The sequence below is a fragment of the Triticum aestivum genome, chromosome 3D (assembly GCF_018294505.1).
Source record: "Triticum aestivum cultivar Chinese Spring chromosome 3D, IWGSC CS RefSeq v2.1, whole genome shotgun sequence".
Lineage (NCBI taxonomy): Eukaryota > Viridiplantae > Streptophyta > Magnoliopsida > Poales > Poaceae > Triticum > Triticum aestivum.
Genome location: NC_057802.1, coordinates 28,040,083 through 28,052,574, shown reverse-complemented (window position 1 = coordinate 28,052,574; position 12,492 = coordinate 28,040,083).

The window sequence follows — 12,492 nt, the reverse complement described above, 5'->3', positions numbered from 1 at the left end:
ACGATACTTGACTATGGATACGATGACTCGGAAGGATTTGACTCTGCAGAGTTTGTACTTTAACCACAGCCAACGGATTTCAGTAGTCACGGGGACTAGTTCCGTCTACAGTGTTTTGGGAGAAACATGTCTAACCAGTACACACCCATTCAACATTCCGAAGCCAGGGATCACCCTCGGCAACGTTCAAGAAAAACCTTGAGACGGGGAGGCTACAACCTCGCGTAGCATGGGATCAAATTTCTATACGCGCGCTCTAAGGGGTGCCCCCCTCTCGGTACCAACCGGAAACACCCATGCCCCCTGACCGGATGACTGGCTTCAATCCAGGGCCATGGAACCATCATCCCGGCCCCTCTGTTTGGTGTGTACACGGAAAGAGGTTACCAACTTACTAAACCGCATTCTGGCAGAAAACATGTGGTAGCACGGAAGGGGGAAGAACGATAACGTGACTCCGTCCACGTTAACGTCGGAATTTGTCGGATGACGCAAGGCTGGTATGCTACAACAGTACCACCTTGCTGCCCTTCATGTCACCACATGATTAGGCCATCTCTCACCAGAGATCATCGCAACTTTGGAACCTGCGGGTAGTTGCCTCACAAGCAACGAGGTACTCACCGACACTCATATGCCACGCACAACCTCTTACGCAAACATGCAAAACACCTATCATATCAAAGGTTCAAACATGCTTGCCTGGTTCGGAGAAGTCGGAGTCTAGCTCGGCGGAGTTCGCGGCTCCGTCACCTCTTCCGGAACCTACGGTATAGCGAAGAAGCATACTAACGTGAAAACCAACGCATGCATAAAAGTTGTTCCAATTTTTTTTTCCAAAAAAATACTATAAAAAAATAGACAAAAATACAAGACTGAAAAAAAAGAATCACTCAAAAATCACTTTTTATTAAAAAGTTATAAAGGTTTCTGTCCAGGGACTCATCTGTAATGAAACAGAGAAGTTCCAGGGGCTTAACTGAGAAAACAGAAAACGCTTCGGAAAGAAACGCACAAGCTCAAAGGGAAGACGTATTTGCCCGAAGGCGTCAACAGAAAACGTTTCGAAGGAGAAGAGAATAGAGGCTGACAGGGGGGGTCCACATGTCAGGTTTAAAAAGTTCGCCGGCGCCCGAAGACTGCGGTGGTCGCCGGCGTCGAACCACGGCGAGACAGGGAGATCGGAGTGTACCAAGAGCTTCAGCGTGTCCTTCCGCGTCGGTGGGTGGTGGACTCGACCGACGGAGAGCACCACGTCGACGGCGACACTTTCTCCGGCGGACGGCGGCTCGGGTGATGGTGGAGAACTCCGGTGGGTGCTGCAAACTCCGAATTGAAGCGCGGGTCAGGAGAGTGGATGCATAGGGAAGCTACTGGCAAGAGTTGAAGGGTGGAGGTGCACGCACGGGAGTGAATCGAGCTGGATCCCGTGGCGGGTCGCGGCGGCCGGAGTCGGGGAAGAAAGCTCCCTCGGGGCTCTTCCAGTGGCTTGGTGTGGTCTAGGTGGAGTGCAGAGGTGGTGTGGGTTCGAGTTGAAGCTCGGGGCCTCTATTTATAGGCGGATCGAGGGGGCAGCCGTGAACGGGAAATCTCCGGCGAGCGATTATGGCGAGGCAGTGGTTGAGCAGGGGGTTTGAGTGGCTAGGCAGCATCAGGGAGGTTTACTGGTGCCGTTCCACTGCTAAACTGGGTCGGGCTTGGCGTAATGGCGCTGGTCCACGGTGGGGTGGCCGCACGGGCACGACGGCGGCAGAGAGCGCGCTCCGCGCCCAGCGGTTCACGACGAGAGTGGCAGCGTGTTCTGGGGAGTGGGTGGCCACGCGGCGATCTCCGGTGGCTTGGGCGGCGCTGGGTGGCGCCGTCTGCGCCGCGCCTCTCTCTGGCGGCCGCAAAGCCGCCGCTGGCGTCGGTCACGGGGCGGCGCACCTCCTCCAGCACGTCGCCGACGTCCGCTAACGTCCAGGCGCTCGTGCGGTGCAGGGACAAGGGGGAGGGGACGGGGAGCAAGGCGCCAACGCGGCACTGTCGAGATCGACAACAGTTTCTGAAGAAAACGACAGTAGATCACTGAATTGCATTTCTGAATCTCTGAACTTGACATTGACAATGCTCTGCAGGTGTTCGACAGAATGATTTGGCATGAAGAAAAATTTTCCAGGGGCTGGGACTTGGTGAGGTGAACACTCAATGCACCGAGAGGTTGCCTGATTTTACTCAGAATTTTTGGAGAAGGATTTGAATGAATTTCACCAAATTTGACAAATCTGGTCCAAACTTGCAGCAAGTATAGTTTGAAAAATTTGAACTGAAGACCAGTGGATCTTCATGGATCTTGGTTGAGGGTTCAAAGGACTAGGAAGGGAAATTGGTTTGGGGGCAAAAATCAAAACAGAAAGGGTAGTTCCTTTGTAAACCTCTAAGGGCTAGAATAGAAGACAGAAATTGTTTTGATAAGATTTAAATGGAAAATAATCATATGGGGAGGTTCAACTTGCTGGATTTGATGCAAATCATGATCCAAAGATGAGGAAAGGTTTATGAGAGTGGATTTGCACTAAGGTCATGGCAAGAGAGAATTGTTGAAAGTGGCAAAGGATCATTCCAAAAGCTATAGGGCCTTTTTCAAAGAAATTTTCAAAAAGGCATTTTCCAAGAGAAAAACATTTTGGTTTGAGTCCAAATAAAAGAGGAAAACCTCCAAGACCCAAAATCAAGTTTTGAGTGAATCCAAAAATGAAGCACTAGTCATAAAAGAAAGTATTTTGAGAGGGAGAGTTCTTTTAGAAGAAAATTTCAAATCACCTCCCTCAAAACAAGGAAAAGTTTTGAAAAAGCCAAATAAAATTTTGGGTGTCATAATACCTACCCCCTTAGGAAAAATCTCGTCCTCGAGATTTCAGCTGATCCTGAAATAGGTATGGATATTCTGCCTGAAGGAAATCTTCCCTTTCCCATGTAGCTTCATCCTCAGTGTGGTTGCTCCACTAAACCCTGAAATTTTTTGTTGTTTTCTGACGGGTCCTCCTTTCAGACTCTTCCAAAATCTTTACTGGCCTCTCCCTGTAGGTGAGGTCTGGTTGGACATCAATGCTTTCATGAGGTACATGCTTCTCCGGGTTACTTACACATTTTCTCATTTGAGAGACGTGGAACACGTCATGGACGTCTGACAGCTCTTTGGGTAGGTCTAGTTTGTAGGCTACTGTGCCTCTTCGTGCGACTATACGAAATGGTCCAATAAATCTCGGGGCTAGCTTCCCCTTAATTTTGAACCGTTGCATGCCCCTCATAGGAGACACTCGTAGGTATACGGAATCACCGGGTTCAAAGCTGACTTCACGATGTTTTTGATCGTAGTAGCTCTTTTGTCGGCTCTGCGCTGTCTTGAGTCTGTCCCTGATCTGCTTAACTTTCTCCTCAGCCTCTTTAAGCATGTCTGGGCCGAAGATACGGCTTTCACCTGTTTCTGACCAATTCAGTGGGGTACGACACCTCCGCCCGTACAATGCCTCAAAGGGTGCCATTTGCAAGCTGGCTTGGTAACTGTTGTTGTAAGCAAACTCGGCATACGGCAAACTCTCTTCCCAACTGGACCCATAGGTGAGCACACAGGCTCTCAGCATATCCTCTAGGATTTGGTTCACACGTTCTGTTTGGCCATCAGTCTGAGGGTGGTACGCTGTACTGAAAGCTAGCTGCGTGGCCAGAGCTTGTTGCAGGTGATCCCAAAATTTGGAGACAAATTGTGTGCCTCGGTCGGACATTATAGTCTTTGGGACTCCATGCAAGCAAACTATACGGGAGAGATAAAGTTTGGCCAGTCTTTCTGTGGAGTAGGTAGTCTTCACGGGAATGAAATGAGCAACCTTGGTTAGTCGGTCTGTGATGACCCATATGGCGTCATTTCCGCGTTGTGATCGGGGTAGTCCGACGATGAAGTCCATTCCTATTTCATCCCATTTCCACTCCGGTATCCTGTTTGGCTGGAGTAGCCCTGCTGGCTTTTGATGCTCGGCCTTGATGCGCTGACATGAATCGCAACAAGCAATAAATGCGGCTATATCCCTTTTCATACCGTGCCACCAAAATCTTTCCTGAATGTCTTTGTACATTTTGGTTCCTCCAGGATGGATCGAGTATGGAGCGGTGTGGCTTTTGGTTAGGATTTGTTGCTTGAGTTCCTCAATGTTAGGTACGCAAAGTCTGTCTCCGTACCATAATATTCCTTCACTGTCTGTGACGAACTCTGAAGCCTTACCAAGGTTCATTTTCTTCTTTATATCTTCGATGCTGGGATGTCCCTGTTGAGCCTTCTTAATTTGTTCCACTAGGGTGGGTTGTATCTCCAGATTTGATACGGTGCCCTCAGAGACTAACACCATGTTGAGCCTAGCGAATTCTTGCTGAAACTCAGGCCTCAAGTTTTGCGGACCGTCGTTGTCCGGGCTGGGGTTTCGACTAAGGGCATCAGCCACTACATTTGCTTTCCCTGGATGGTAGTGAATGCCGACATCATAGTCCTTGACCAATTCTAACCAGCGTCGTTGGCGTAAATTTAGCTCTGGCTGTGTGAAAATATATTTGAGGCTCTTATGATCCGTATATATTTCACAGCGATTTCCCAACAGAAAGTGCCTCCACTCCTTGAGTGCATGTATGACTGCTGCTAGTTCCAAGTCATGTGTTGGGTAATTTTCCTCATGTTTTCGCAGCTGCCTGGAGGCATACGCGACAACCTTGCCATCCTGCATTAGTACACATCCGAGGCCTTTTCGGGACGCGTCACAATATACTTCAAAACTCTTGTGTATGTCTGGCACGGTTAATACCGGTGCGGTTGTTAGCTTCTTCTTAAGTTCTTGGAAGCTTTTCTCGCATGCTTCCGTCCATACAAATTTCTTGTCTTTCTTGAGCAATTGTGTTATTGGCTTTGCCATAGTGGAGAATCCTTCAATAAATCTTCTGTAATATCCGGCCATTCCCAGGAAACTCCGCACATCTGTAACGTTGGTGGGTGGCTTCCAGTCAAGTATGGCTTTGACTTTTTCTGGGTCTACGGCCACGCCTTCTTGGTTTAATATATGGCCTAGGAAACCAACCTGCCTTAGCCAAAACTCACATTTGCTAAATCTGGCGTACAACTGATGTTTCCTTAATTCTCCCAAAACAATTCTGAGATGCTCAGCATGCTCTTCTGGTGTCCTTGAGTAAACCAGAATATCGTCAATGAACACCACAACAAATTTGTCCATGAATTTCATGAACACTTTGTTCATGAGGTGGACGAAATATGCGAGGGCGTTTGTTAGACCAAAAGGCATCACTGTGAATTCATATAATCCGTATCTGGAGGTGAATGCTGTTTTAGGGATATCTTCTGTCCGTACTTTCAATTGATGATATCCCGATCTCAAATCAATTTTTGAGAACACCTTGGCTTGTGCGAGCTGGTCAAACAAATCATTTATCCGTGGCATCGGATATTTGATTTTGATGGTGACCATATTGAGGGCTCGATAGTCTATACACAGTCTCAGTGTCCCATCCTTTTTCTTGGCGAACAACACTGGCGAACCCCATGGTGAGGAGCTGGCTCAAATAAATCCTTTGTCCAATAATTCCTTTATCTGCTTCTTCAACTCCACCAATTCTGAGGGTGCCATTCTATAAGGTTTCTTATAGATGGGAGCGGTGCCAGGTGCTAGTTCGATGCTGAATTCTATCTCTCGGTCTGGTGGCATGCCTGGCAGTTTTTCAGGGAACACATCAGGAAACTCGCATACCACTGGAACTTTTCTCAGTTCTGATATGTCCACTTTGTTCAGTTTTGGTTGCCGTGACCGTGGCCTTTCTTGAGCTGTAACCTTTATTGTCTTGCCGTGATGGTGGGTGAGAATCACGGTTCGATTGAAACAGTCAATGAATCCTTTGTTGGTGGTTAACCAGTCCATCCCTAAAATGACATCCAGTCCTTTATTTTCCAACACGATGAGATTTGCTTGGAACTGTAGTCCTTCGAACTCAATGGTTACTCCTTGGCAGTAACTCTGAGCGATTTGCTTATTTCCGGGGGACTTGATGATCATAGATTTTTCCAAGGGAAGCATCGAAAAACCATGTTGCAAAACAAAACTCTTCGAAATGAACGAATGGGAAGCTCCAGAATCAAACAAAACCGTGGCAGGTACTGTGTTGACAGGGAACGTACCGAGCACGATGTCTGGGGCATTCTGCGCTTCTTCCCTGGTCACATGGTTCAGGTGACCCTTCCTGTGGTTGTTGTTGGGATTGAAATTGTTGCGCTTGGGGGCTGGATTATTCCCACCATTGTTTGGCTTGGGGGCCGAGTTCCTCGGCTTTGGGCATTGTTTAGCATAGTGCCCTTCTTCACCACAAGCATAGCAGGTGACCCCTGGACGGTACGTGAACTCCTTGTCCCTGGCATGAAACTGTCTGACGGGCCTTAGATCAGTAGTCATGGATTTCCTTGCTTCTGTCCTTGGAACCTCAGTCTTGCTTCGGTTGTTGCGAGCAAGAGCCGTCTTGTCCCTCTTTCGCTTACGGATATCTTCCAGACTACGGCGCTCATTCTGCAAGGTAATGGCCTTGTCAACCAGAGTTTTAAAATCCGGGAAAGTGTGTACAACCAGTTGGCATTTCAGTGCCGGTGCCAGGCCGTCCAGGAATTTTTCCATCTTCTTGCTCTCTGTCATGTGTTCGTCGTAGGCATAACGAGATAGCTGGGTAAACTGACCGTTGTATTCTGTCACTGACATGCCTCTTTGCTTGAGGTCGTCAAATTCTCTCTTCTTGATTTTTATGATGCTCCTGGGGATGTGTGCCCCACGAAAGCCTTCCTTGAACTCTTCCCAGGTGATGTTGTGTTCACTGGGATGCATGTGTAGGAAGTTTTCCCACCATGCTGCAGCTGCTCCAGTAAGGTAGTGTGGTGCATAAAGCACCTTCTCATGATCTGAACACTGAGCAATAATCAGCTTCCTTTCGATGTCACGAAGCCAATCATCGGCTTCCAGCGGCTTATCAGTGTGAGCAAAAGTTGAAGGGTGAGTCTTCTGTAACTCAGATAACTTGGAATGAGGTTGATAGGGTTCATGGTGGTTTCCCATATTGATGACGTGATTCATCATCTCTTGGTGCTGTTGCTGGCTTTGTTCGAAGAGACGGCATACTTGAGACAAGGCTGCTTCGCTGTCTTGTTGACTGGACTGTCCATGAGTGAAGTTGTTGCTAGTCTGTGTCCCATAAACTTCTTCTGGCTGATTGGGCATGGAGCGAGTCCACGGGCGAGACATTTTTCCAGTCTGGGGTATTATTTTGCAAAACCCATGAGAAGAACTGTGTAGCACAAGGAAAATCTTGCAAAGGCAACAATTTAAAAGACCTCAAGGTTTTTAAGAAAACATAAACGATTTTGCACGGAGAAGAACTGCTTAACACAAATCTTACACGCGAAACGCAAACATACGATACAGCACTCAGGATGTGTGTACACATTCCTGACATGTTATTTAGACTAGCATACTCCTCCGGAAAGCAGCGAACACACAAATACAAACTAGCGTACAGATAAAACACACCATACAAGCAGACATAACGCGCGACTACTCGGCGCACTCAATCGGAGATGGTGACGATGTCCTTTCCCTTGTCGAGGGCAAGACTCAGCGGTGCAGGAGATTCAACCTCCACCTCCTCTCTAGCTGGCTCCTGGCGCGCAACACTGTGCTGCGGTGATGGCGCGGGGGCGACAGGCGGTAGTGCGGGTGCGGCAGGCGGTGCAGCTCTGACTGGAGTAGGAGCGATGACTCGGTCGAACTCCTCAGTGGTAGGCAGACGGCGAGCAGTGGTCAAAACGGCCGGTGCATAAGAGGCTGAAGACGAGACGAACGTCAGAGGCGGTGCTGTGAGGAGAAGCTCCTTCCTGCTGGCAGGACCGCCCCGGACTAAGTCCATGCGGGCAGCCACAAGATCGTCCACGAGGTTGTCGAAAGACTCCTCCAGAGCCTTGAGATACTCCACAACCATCTCGATGGCTTCATCTCGCTCTCCCCGATGGCAGGCGAATGCATAGTGACAAGTGTGTGGCACATGGCATGGGAGGTAGCGGTAGCGGCGAGTCTTCATCATAGGAAGGATGTCCCGAAGACGAGCTATCGCCTCACGGGCAGCCATCTGCATGGCATGTCTTTCCGTAGGCATGGCCCTTCCCACAAAACGGAAGTGGCGAGCTGCAGAGCGTCCTCCCTTGAATTGCACCACAGCTTGGTGCATAGACACGTCGTCACTGAGCTTGTGCTGGTAAAGCGTGAACTCCGGGCGAGTCGCTGGCCCGATCGCGAGCTTGGTGATGGAGACGAGGAGTTTGACAAACCCCTCGGGCACGTTCGTGAACACTCGAGTCTCACAGTTGCTGCCAGCCATCTACAAAAGTAGGCAAAAATTCTAAGTAGTCATGTCATAAATTTATGATGACCAACAGAAAATAGCTACAATTGCAAAATGCTGAAAAAGCACAAAAGACGCTAATAACCGATTAGCGATCGTACCTAGTGGCTTCCTACAGTCAGCTTGGCTCTGATACCAAGCTTGTCATGACCGGTTTTTCAATAAAATATTTATTGAGAGACCAATCCCTTTTACGGACCACTAAAGAAGAATTCCTTCTCACTGGTAGACAATATCTTGGTCACAGAAGAAAAAATACCAGGGGTACTGAATAAAATACAAGGTTGAGCGGGGACTGCTCAACAATTTATTACATGCACGCCGATAAAACAAGACGGCGGATAGGGTGGCATAACTACTAACTCACGATAACAACGGTGGTGGAAGTATCACCGCGAAGTGGGTGATATGACTCCTGAAAACTACAGCTCTTCGAGCGTCGGAGTGAGGCTCGAGGAGACTTATTGCGGGTGGCGGAAGCGTATATAATACAAGTAACCAATATCCGGGATCGCACAGGACTGACTAGGACTCCTCTAGGCGTCGGACGCACTATCAAACTATTCATCCAAGAGATCGCCTTCGTCAACATCTGGCCAAAACAACAAGCCAGGTGAGCACTATGAAAGTACTCGCAAGACAGTTCGGACATAAGATATAACAAATGTAAACATGAAGCATAAGAACAGATTGACAAGTGCGTTCAAACATAGAGATAATAATGCATGAGAAAATAACAGAGAAGTCGGGCGGTAGTCCTCCCGAAATCCCCGAAATAAATACGGGTGCCAAACGAGGGTCTGAATGACTCCTCGAGAGGAAACTGCAAGAATAATAATACCGCGGGTGCCAAACGAGGGTCTGAATGACTCCTGAAGAGGAAACTGCAAGAATAATAATGCCGCAGTCGGGCGTCGGGGCGACACCACATAAAGGGCTCATAATAGAAAATAAAGGCAGTGCGTGCCACAGTCGGACGTCTGAGCGACATCACATAAAGGGCTTATATTCAAACTTAGTAGTTCATGAATTATAAATCATATCAAGAGAACAAGCAGACATGAGGTAAACAACAGGGTTAGTCCATCCACAGGAATAACGTTCAGCCAAGTCTACTACTTAAGCTTGCTTACCGGAACGAAGAATATACCACGAGGTTATGACATAGACACGGATACGCTGATCACGATACTTGACTATGGATACGATGACTCGGAAGGATTTGACTCTGCAGAGTTTGTACTTTAACCACAGCCAACGGATTTCAGTAGTCACGGGGACTAGTTCCGTCTACGGTGTTTTGGAAGAAACACGTCTAACTAGTACACACCCATTCAACATTCCGAAGCCAGGGATCTCCCTCGGCAATGTTCAAGAAAAACCTTGAGACGGGGAGGCTACAACCTCGCGTAGCATGGGATCAAATTTCTATACGCGCGCTCTAAGGGGTGCCCCCCTCTCGGTCCCAACAGGAAACACCCATGCCCCCTGACCGGATGACTGGGTTTAATCGAGGGCCATGGAACCATCATCCCGGCCCCTCTGTTTGGTGTGTACACGGAAAGAGGTTACCAACTTACTAAACCGCATTCTGGCAGAAAACATGTGGTAGCACGGAAGGGGGAAGAACGATAACGTGACTCCGTCCACGTTAACGTCGGAATTTGTCGGATGACGCAAGGCTGGTATGCTACAACAGTACCACCTTGCTGCCCTTCATGTCACCACATGATTAGGCCATCTCTCACCAGAGATCATCGCAACTTTGGAACATGCGGGTAGTTGCCTCACAAGCAACGAGGTACTCACCGACACTCATATGCCACGCACAACCTCTTGCGCAAACATGCAAAACACCTATCATATAAAAGGTTCAAACATGCTTGCCTGGTTCGGAGAAGTCGGAGTCTAGCTCGGCGAAGTTCGCGGCTCCGTCACCTCTTCCGGAACCTACGGTATAGCGAAGAAGCATACTAACGTGAAAACCAACGCGTGCATAAAAGTTGTTCCAAATTTTGTTCCAAAAAATTACTATAAAAAACTAGACAAAAATACAAGACTGAAAAAAAAAGAATCACTCAAAAATCACTTTTTATTAAAAAGTTATAAAGGTTTCTGTCCAGGGACTCATCTGTAATGAAACAGAGAAGTTCCAGGGGCTTAACTGAGAAAACAGAAAACGCTTCGGAAAGAAACGCGCCAGCTCAAAGGGAAGACGTATTTGCCCGAAGGCGTCAACAGAAAACGTTTCGAAGGAGAAGAGAATAGAGGCTGACAGGGGGGTCCACATGTCAGGTTTAAAAAGTTCGCCGGCGCCCGAAGACTGCGGTGGTCGCCGGCGTCGAACCACGGCGAGACAGGGAGATCGGAGTGTACCAAGAGCTTCAGCGTGTCCTTCCGCGTCGGTGGGTGGTGGACTCGACCGACGGAGAGCACCACGTCGACGGCGACACTTTCTCCGGCGGACGGCGGCTCGGGTGATGGTGGAGAACTCCGGTGGGTGCTGCAAACTCCGAATTGAAGCGCGGGTCAGGAGAGTGGATGCATAGGGAAGCTACTGGCAAGAGTTGAAGGGTGGAGGTGCACGCACGGGAGTGAATCGAGCTGGATCCCGTGGCGGGTCGCGGCGGCCGGAGTCGGGGAAGAAAGCTCCCTCGGGGCTCTTCCAGTGGCTTGGTGTGGTCTAGGTGGAGTGCAGAGGTGGTGTGGGTTCGAGTTGAAGCTCGGGGCCTCTATTTATAGGCGGATCGAGGGGGCAGCCGTGAACGGGAAATCTCCGGCGAGCGATTATGGCGAGGCAGTGGTTGAGCAGGGGGTTTGAGTGGCTAGGCAGCATCAGGGAGGTTTACTGGTGCCGTTCCACTGCTAAACTGGGTCGGGCTTGGCGTAATGGCGCTGGTCCATGGTGGGGTGGCCGCACGGGCACGACGGCGGCAGAGAGCGCGCTCCGCGCCCAGCGGTTCACGACGAGAGTGGCAGCGCGTTCTGGGGAGTGGGTGGCCACGCGGCGATCTCCGGTGGCTTGGGCGGCGCTGGGTGGCGCCGTCTGCGCCGCGCCTCTCTCTGGCGGCCGCAAAGCCGCCGCTGGCGTCGGTCACGGGGCGGCGCACCTCCTCCAGCACGTCGCCGACGTCCGCAAACGTCCAGGCGCTCGTGCGGTGCAAGGACAAGGTGGAGGGGACGGGGAGCAAGGCGCCAACGCGGCACTGTCGAGATCGACAACAGTTTCTGAAGAAAACGACAGTAGATCACTGAATTGCATTTCTGAATCTCTGAACTTGACATTGACAATGCTCTGCAGGTGTTCGACAGAATGATTTGGCATGAAGAAAAAATTTCCTGGGGCTGGGACTTGGTGAGGTGAACACTCAATGCACCGAGAGTTTGCTTGATTTTACTCAGAATTTTTGGAGAAGGATTTGAATGAATTTCACCAAATTTGACAAATCTGGTCCAAACTTGCAGCAAGTATAGTTTGAAAAATTTGAACTGAAGACCAGTGGATCTTCATGGATCTTGGTTGAGGGTTCAAAGGACTAGGAAGGGAAATTGGTTTGGGGGCAAAAATCAAAACAGAAAGGGTAGTTCCTTTGTAAACCTCCAAGGGCTAGAATAGAAGACAGAAATTGTTTTGATAAGATTTAAATGGAAAATAATCATATGGGGAGGTTCAACTTGCTGGATTTGATGCAAATCATGATCCAAAGATGAGGAAAGGTTTATGAGAGTGGATTTGCACTAAGGTCATGGCAAGAGAGAATTGTTGAAAGTGGCAAAGGATCATTCCAAAAGCTATAGGGCCTTTTTCAAAGAAATTTTCAAAAAGGCATTTTCCAAGAGAAAAACATTTTGGTTTGAGTCCAAATAAAAGAGGAAAACCTCCAAGACCCAAAATCAAGTTTTGAGTGAATCCAAAAATGAAGCACTAGTCATAATAGAAAGTATTTTGAGAGGGAGAGTTCTTTTAGAAGAAAAGTTCAAATCACCTCCCTCAAAACAAGGAAAAGTTTTGAAAAAGCCAAATAA